Genomic DNA, 8201 nt, shown 5'->3' with positions numbered 1-8201 from the left:
TTTTTAGAAGCAGGGTTTGGTTTGACTGTTTTCCAGCTCTCACAGCTTGTGCAGGGGCCTGCTCAGCTGCCACAGGCTGATCTGCCCCCGGCATAGGAGCTGTTTCCTGGGTTCTAGCAGCAGGAGGCCTGAGAGCAGGCACTCGAGGCTCCCGCCACAGCCCTCCTGAGCTGCAGTGGCCGTCCTTTGCCTTTCAGAGACATGATGTCTGTCCTTCTTTCTCTTCCAGGACCGAAGTCCCGCTGGTCAGGACTTCCCCCTACAACTACCTGTAACCTTAGTTACCTCCAGAGACCCTCCTCAGGCTGTCCCCCTGGGTCGGGCACACGTAGCCCTCAGCTCTTCCAGTATGTGCCCTTCCTGTTTATGAAATGCCAAAGAGGAAAGCTCCCACGTTGGGAGCTGCAGAGAGAAGCATTCTAGAGTGCGTGGATTCCCTCTTGCTCCAGGGGCCATGTGGCTCAGAGCTCGCTCTGCCTGGGCCCCACCAGTGTCCTCCTGCTGGGCTCTGTGGTGTGGAGCACAGCGTCCTTCCTTTGCTCATAACCCTGCAGTCTGGTCAGGACGTGCCTGCGGTGGGGCAGAATGGCACTGCACCCACAGCAGTCAGGGAGCAGGGACAGGAGCGCACGTGCAGAACAAGAGTCGTGATATCAGCCCCTTCCAAATTATGAGTCCCCCAAAAGGGTCACTGCACTGATGGGTCACGGCTCTCACGTAGCTCACGGTCTGATTTCACCTCTGGACCTGCCTGCATTATCACAGGAGGTAGTTTTTGTTTTATTTTGTTCTATTTTTGTTTTATTTTTTGAGAGGCAGGGGCTCATGTCCAGACCACAGCTTGACCTGTCTGCTGAGTCTAAGCTGGCTTCCAGCTGAGTGTCACCTGTGACGGCGGGTACAGGGGGGTATGAGCCTGCAGATTCCTGCTCCACAGAGCTGCTCTCCCTGCCATGGAGCTGTGGCCGGGTGTGGCCTCTTGCTGTTGAGCCCTGGGCTGACCCATGGCTTCCCCCCACTCTGCATGTTCCCAGGCCTGCTCTCCTGCAGAGCTGCCGGTGGAAATCTAGTCCTCCCGCTGGGAGCAGGGCCATAGGCACCCTGCAGCTTCTGATCAAAGTGATGCTCTCGTGGCAACCTGTTGGAACGTCTGTGAACAGCCCTGGGTTTCATTGTGCTCAGCAGCAGGAGAAGGCTAAGGCTTGTCAGCGTCTCCAGGTGGCTCACTGAGCAGCAGTGACACCCCCAGCCAGGGACTGACGGTGGGAGGTGGACACGCTGCACTGAGCAGTGGAGGGACCGCAGTGCGCAGCAGTGTGTGTGGACCACTGGTGTCCAGGCCTGTGTGCAGGGACAACACCAAGGAGTTGGGCTTGATCCTTGCTAGGAGTGCCCTGGTTTGGCCCTTTTTCTTTAATTTTTAATACCACAGCCCTTTCGTATTTTATATGGAGATCTGGTCTACATTGCTGGGGCTGGTCTGGAACTTGCCATCCTCGTGCCTCAGCCTCCCAAGTTGCTGGGATTTCAGGGATGCACCACTGGGCCTCACTAGTTTGGCCCTTTTAAAGCTTATCATAGCCAAGTTTTTGTTGCTCCTCTTAGAGACAAGGTCGTGGGGTGGAGTGATGATGGGAGCCACCGGCTGTTGCAGCAGAGCACTCCTCCCAGGCACCACTGTCTCCTGTCCGGGTGCTCTTGGGCCTCCCTGAGCTGCCTCTCTGCAGTGCTCCTCTGGGGAGGGCCTCCTCCTCCCTCACTGGCTTCCAGTTGCTCCTCCACCCAGAGCAACTGTGTGACTGGTGCTGGCTGAAGCAGGCAGAATCGGGGGTGTTCTGCTGAGCCAGCTGCTCTCAGGCTTCTGTTTTGCTTTAGCTTTTTTGCGACTGTGACTAAAAGACCCAACCAGCACAATTCCAGAGGAGGAAGAGTTTATTTGAGGGTTCATGGTTTCAGAGGTCGCAATCCATAGAAGGCCGGCTCCTATTCCTCAGGGCTGGAGGGGAGGCCGATCATCATGGAGCAAGAGTGTGGCCGAGGGAAGCAGCTCACCTGGTGATCAGGGACAAAATGTATGCCCCGTATACACACCCCCATGCCCCGCTCCTCAGCCACACCCCACCTGCCTCCAGTCACCACTCGGTCACCCCCTCGGGGGTCAATTCACAGGTCAGGTTAAGCTGTGGTCCAGTCACTCCTCCTCCAGACCTTGCCCCCTCTCACCCCACATGCAAACCTTGGCCCATTCCCAGGGGTGGACCTGCTGTGTGTCGTCAAGGCACGTTCACGGACGGGACACCACCAGAGCCTGGACTGGGAGAGGAGGCGATGCCAAGACCAGGAGGGTTTATGCTGACAGGTTTTTTGTTCCACTTAAGAGTCTGGGCTTTTTGCAAGGTCTCTGGGCGAAAAGTTCCAAGGAAAGAGCACCACAGCTTGCTGCAGCGGCCTGGCAGGTGTGGGGCTCGGGCCCCTCCCAGCCCTTCTCCCTGTCTTGCCCGTGGCCTGTGTCTTGGTGCTGGCTCTCTGTTTAAACCAGTCCGAAAAGGCCCAAGGCCAAAGCCCATCCCAAAGAAGTGTTAATGAACAGCCCCTAGCAAACTTGAAGGTGCTGACTCAGAAGTCCTTCCTGCCCAGATTACTTCTTTGGCCCACCTGTGTCCCACCCCTCGGGCCTTCCCACCTACATTCCATCACCAAAACTATAAAAAGGGGAGACAACAGCCCTTCCATGGATTCTACCTCTTGGGTCCCCTTCTTCCTCTGGGAGAAGAAGTCTTTTCTGCTGTCCTTTAATAAACTTCTAATTTCTACTCTGACCTTGCCTCGGCGTGTGCTTTTCTGGTGTTATTCATCAACATTGGGGAAGCATGGACTCGTCACCGGCCAACAGTGGTAACAAAACAACACCAGTTAGGTCTCACTGAGGCTTGTGTGCCACCCTGAGCACATGCTTGTTGTCAGCAGAGTTCTTGCATATTATAACACACTACAGAAGTCTGGCTTTGGGACTTGTTAACTTGACCTTCAAAAAATTAATCTGGACATAAAGAGGTCTTGTGGGTTTGCAGGATTTGGTAGCAGTGAAATCAGGGGGCTGGGGCTGGGGCCAAAGCCAGCCAGCTGGTGTTTGTCTCCTGCCCACCACTGACACAGATACCAGACCTGTAGCTCAGCAGGTCTAAGCTTCTGTTTGCTGAGGTATTCATGGGGGAGAAACCTCCCAGCGGGCTGGAGGGCAGGCTGGTGATGTGCACCAGCCAGGGGCGTGGGAGTGCGTGGCCTTGCTCAGCCTCTGCAGCACGAGGGACTGCCTGCTCTGCTCGGGCCCAGTGAATCAGACTGTTGAGAACAGCGTCCAGGTCCGCTCCTAGAACACAGGGCTCTGGGTGCTCAAGGTCTGCAGCCTTCAGGGTCACCAGGCTCACGAAGCAGAAGCATGAAATGATGAGAATAAGGACCGACCATGGCCAGGACTGCTGCGGGCATCGCAGACACTCACGGTAAAGCTGCAGTCGAGATGCGCCAAAAGTCAAGCAGAAACTGAGAAGATGTGGAAGGCCTACCATATCCGGCTCTCAGGTAACAGCTGTGAGGTGTGCACAAAGGGTCACGCAGGCTGGACACTGCGGGAATGACCAGAGTGAAACTCCCAGAAAGGAGATGCCCCCACACAAGCGGGCACCACGGGCATGGGCCTCCGACACTCACCACACCTGGGCTTAGAGTCTGCAAAACGGCGTGGGTGGGGGGCAGGCAGGAAACAGTAGAAAGGTCAACCACCAGAGTGCTCCCCAGTTCGATTTAAAGTACAGGTCAAGTACCCCTTGCCCAGGAATCTGAAATGCTCCAAAACCCAGCGTTCTCTGGCTCTGCCACGACACTCAAGTTTTGTATTTTGAAACATTTTAAATTTTTGGATTAGAGATGCTCAACCAATAAAGAACACGTAAAGATTCCAAAATCTGCAGAACTTCAAAATGGAAACACTGTGGTCCCAAATAGAGCAGATGGGTAGCAAATGCGCACAGTCAGCAGACGCAAGACCTGAGTGTGGGGAGAGGGAGGCAGCCGAGGCCGCAGGATGCAAGAGGGACCAACCGTGAGGAGGAGATCCGGCAGTGGCAGATGCAGGAGGCACCGCCCCCCTGTAGGCAGAGAAGGGAACGCAGCCCAGAGCCTGGGGTCCAGGGTAGGAATGGAGACCCTCCAGGCAACGGGGCCCCAGGGCAGAGGCTCAGTCCTGGGCAGAAGGAGAGAATCCAGGAAGGGCCGGGATAAGGCACTGGAGGGGGGCCGCAGCCAGACGCAGGCAGTTCAGGAGGCCGCTGGCTCAGAGATGAGACGGCGAGGGGCGAGGCACATCCTGCTGCAGGCTGATGCTTGTGGCCGGCAGCAGCAGCTTCCCTGGCCCTGGGAGAGAAGCCGAGCAGCGCAGGGTCAGAGCCAGTAGGCCAGAAAGGGGGGCAGAGTGAAAGCCCGCCACCCAGCAGAAAGCAGGGACGGGGCAGCAGACGACAGGCCCAGGCCCACGGCAGTCGCCGCAGAGTGGAGTTGGAGAAAGCCCCCGCAGGGCCACTGCCTTGGAGGTGTCCACGCGCTCAGGGCCACGGCTTCTGAGCTGCCTCCAGGACGGCGGCTCCGGCTGCCCCAGGGTTCTCCCTGCTCAGCCTGAACCCTGGGCCACCGAAGCGGCTCCTGTCGGAGAGTTGGACGACCACTCCACCAGCCTCCGCCAGCTGAGGCTGGCCTGGCGCACTGATGGGCAGACCACAACATGGACGCTGCAGACGGGGTGTCGGTGAGCTCAGGGAGTGGGTGGAAGGTCACTAGGCTGAGAGCCAGATGCCAGTTCTGTCCCTTCCACCCAGGCTGGCCCCGCACCCAGCTCTGTTCCCTTCTGCTTCCACCCTGCTGCCAAGGCGTTCCCGGTGGACACAGGCCAGGGAAGGGCTGGCCCCCAGGATGGAAGGTGGAAAACACAGGACGCCAAAACTCCTCCCGCGGCCTACCCTGGCAGAACGGTAAGACTGTTCTGTGGAGTCACACACACAGAATGAGACTCCGGCCCAAGGCAGGTGCAGGAGGTGCTGGGCACCTTCTGGGCAGGAGAACCAGCTGTGGGTGCTGCCGAGTCACGGTGGTGCAGTTTGCCAGGAGCAGCCCGCAGGCTCCGGTCAGGCCAGCCAGCAGAGGGTGAGTGCCGAGACGAACTCAGGCAGCAGAGCGCAGAGCGGGCTCCCACCAGGAGCCGCAGCCAGGCCACGAGCCCAGAGGCTCTCCTGCCCAGGCCTGGTCAGGCGGCCACTCTGCTCAGGGGACACTCATTGCTGAGGTGACAGCCCCTGTGGTCCAGGTCAACGCCTACTTGGTCTTTGAGGACGGCCAAGCTGAGGGTCCAGCCCTGGAGAGCCCTGGGAGGGGGGACACACCTGGCCAGGATCCTGCTGTGGGGCAGGAGTGTGACACCACAGCAGGGCTGGTTCTGGCCGAGCACGAGGGCCTGCCCACGTCCTGGCCCGCTGTGGGCAGCAGCTCACACCAGCATCTCCTCACTGTGGCCCAACGCAGGAGAAAGGCCAGGGCTTCGGCAGACTAGGGTTGGCCTGGTGGCAGGTTTGGCTGCCTCCATCCTCTCTGGGTGACATGGATCTTAGCTGGAAAGGAAAAGGAGAAGCCAGGAGGGCCCTGGGGAGTGAGTGTCTGTCCCCTCCCTCTGGCTCCTCCCGGCCGGGCCCTCTCTCTCTGCAGCTGGCCTAGGTACCAGGAGCATGCCCCAGGAGGCTCCCGGCTTGTCCCCAGGACGCAGCCTGGCTCTGGGTGCCGGCACCTTGTTTCCCACGGCTGGGAGAGCCTGGAGGGCCAGAGGGACAGGGAAGACTTGTTTCCTGGAGGAGTCACCCAACTGCTGTGCTAGAACAGAATATTCCGGAGAAGCTGAAATGGAGGAAGAGAAGCCACGGTCCAGATGGAAGCGAGTGAGTAACCCTGGCCGTGGGGACAGTGGCTGCCCTCCACGTACCTCATGGGACCCTGGAGCTTTGGACTAGGGCCACCCAGCAGGATGTCCACTGAGCCAGCCAAGCCTGGGGCAGGGGGAGAGCTTAGAAGACTCCGGGCCTGAGATGTCTGGGGAAAGTCCAGGTGGGTGCCGGCAGCCGCAGGTATGAGGGGGCCACGCAAAGGCCGGTGGGGAGAGAACCTGGTGGAACCCCAGCTGGGCACCGCTGCCTCATGGGCCGGCACCTGCTTCTCGTGTTGAATGAATGAGAATCAAAAGCAGCAAAACTTAATGAAAATAGAACAAATAGTTTCATTAAAATGGGAAAAGACGGAGGCTGAGGGCCTTTGAGTGAGAGGGTATCCACACACACGTCGTTGCCAAGTTTTCTCTAAAAGGTTGGAGAGAAGCAAAGCTCATCCTTAGTGGGTGAGGCAGAATGAGAGACGGCAGCAGGAAGGCGGCGTGGGATCCGCGAGGCGGCTCTCCCAGGCCCAGGTCTTCTCCTGTGGAAGGGCCTGGTCCACACACCTGTGTTCTGTGCGTCTGTGCCTGCTGAGACACTTCTGTGGACGACGGCGGAACCCTGTGTGGGCTTACAGGCTGGAGGCAGCCAGCCCCACGGCTGGGCGGTCCTGCTCTGCCAGGAGCAGACATTTGTCTACAGGTCTGCGCTCCACCGCCAGAGCAAAGCCCGCGCCTGGGCGGCCCCAGGGGCTGCCGATGCGAGCTCAGGGTGCCTACGACTGGCGTCGGGGGTTCACCCAGGGCGCGGCTGGCTGCTGTCTCTTGCAGGAGGCCTGCTCCCTGGCCTCTCAGGAGCCTCTGAGCCATTCCCTGCATTCTGCCCAGGAACCCTCTAGGGTCACCTCTGGAGCTGTGGCACTGGGCCCAGGTGTCAACGCGGGAGAGCTGAGGGCTCCAGTCCTCGCACTGCGGTGACGAGGGAGGGGTGAGTGTGGGAGGGGGCGCTACTGTTCCCGCCTGCCATCTCTAAGGTGTTCAGTCAGCCATCGGAGCCTGAGAGTCACCGGGCCTCTGCTCACTGGCCCCCGAGATGAGGATGGTCCTGTTGGCTGACCAAGGTGTCCTGGACTCCCCAGGAGCCTGCCGTCCTCTGGGGCCTCGGAGGCCCTCCTCTGCCGGGCGCTCGGGTGTGGGGTGTCCTGGCTCAATCTGCAGGTCTCGACAGGGCTGGCATGCGGCTCCAAGTCTGTCTCAGTCTCTGGCTGTCTGTCAGTCGGGTTGACCTGGTGCCGCCTTCAGAAAGGGCTTGGTGGGTGCACGCTGGGCGCTGCTGTGGATCCTGTGGTCTCAGGGACCTCATGGGTAGAACTGGGCTCAGGGCCTGCCCCCAACTGAGGACGGAGGAGGCGGCTTTCTCCTGGGCTCAGCTGCCTCAGGCCACCAGGAGGCAACAAGAGGTGACTCAGCAAGTGACAGGGACCCTGCCCTCTGCTCGGCACTTTTCAGACTCTGTTGGAGGACTTTGCTGTCCAGAGCATGGACCACAGGAGCCCAGTTCTCCTCTCCTCTCTGGCGCTCGGGATCTGTGCCCTTGTTGGTGATTTTATTTTTGGTGCCAGAGACTGAAGCCAGGGGCACTTACCTACCAACCCACATGCCCAGCCCTTTTTATTTTTTATTTTAAGACAGGGTCTCGCTGACTTGCCGAGGGTCTCACTACATTGCTGAGGCTGGCTTTGAACTCAAGGTCCTCCTGCCTCCTGAGCCACTGGGAGGACAGGCGTGTGCCTGGCCATGGGTGACTTTTAAATAAAGTCTGCTTCACTGTGGTAAACTGTATGGACCGTGAAAGTGGCTGTGAGCAGGTCCCTCTGCTGCTGGCCCTTCTTAAAGTCTTCTGACCGTGGTGCTGCGGCTGCTCCCGGAGCAGGTCGGATGTGTCTGCTTTTCTGGGGCCTGGGCGGGTCAGCGAAGCCAGGGCCCTCGTCCTGGCCGTCCTAACAGCCACGAATCCAGCCAACAAGGCACTGGGGACCACAGTCTTAGTTCCTGACCAGCAGGAGAGGGCCAGTGGGGAGGAGCGAGCTCCAGGTGCCTGCCCGCGGGTAGGGCTGCGACCGAAGCAGACGCCCGCCTCTCCGACTCCCGACTCGGGGCCAGGGTCATCTGTTTGCTCTGCGAGAAACTCTTACACACTCCCATGCCAAGGCCAGGGACAGTGAGAACCCCGAGG

General features: G+C 59.4%; 2 long non-coding RNA genes across 2 annotated transcripts; one reads left to right on the top strand and one right to left on the bottom strand.

Moving 5' to 3' along the window:
• Positions 1–1914: 1914 nt before the first annotated feature.
• LOC144365233 (uncharacterized) lies at positions 1915–3215 on the bottom strand. Its single transcript, XR_013423549.1, has 2 exons — positions 2237–3215; positions 1915–2052 (listed from the first exon to the last, which is right to left on the bottom strand). It is a non-coding gene; the product is annotated as an uncharacterized LOC144365233 (long non-coding RNA).
• A 1444-nt stretch (positions 3216–4659) lies between these two features.
• Positions 4660–7802, top strand: LOC120888535 (uncharacterized). The gene is made up of 2 exons (XR_005732252.2): positions 4660–4801; positions 4923–7802. It is a non-coding gene; the product is annotated as an uncharacterized LOC120888535 (long non-coding RNA).
• The last annotated feature ends 399 nt before the right edge of the window (positions 7803–8201 follow it).

The sequence above is a fragment of the Ictidomys tridecemlineatus genome, chromosome 6 (assembly GCF_052094955.1).
Source record: "Ictidomys tridecemlineatus isolate mIctTri1 chromosome 6, mIctTri1.hap1, whole genome shotgun sequence".
NCBI lineage: Eukaryota > Metazoa > Chordata > Mammalia > Rodentia > Sciuridae > Ictidomys > Ictidomys tridecemlineatus.
Note: the sequence above shows the minus strand (reverse complement) of the source record. Positions and strands in the feature narration are given on the sequence as shown.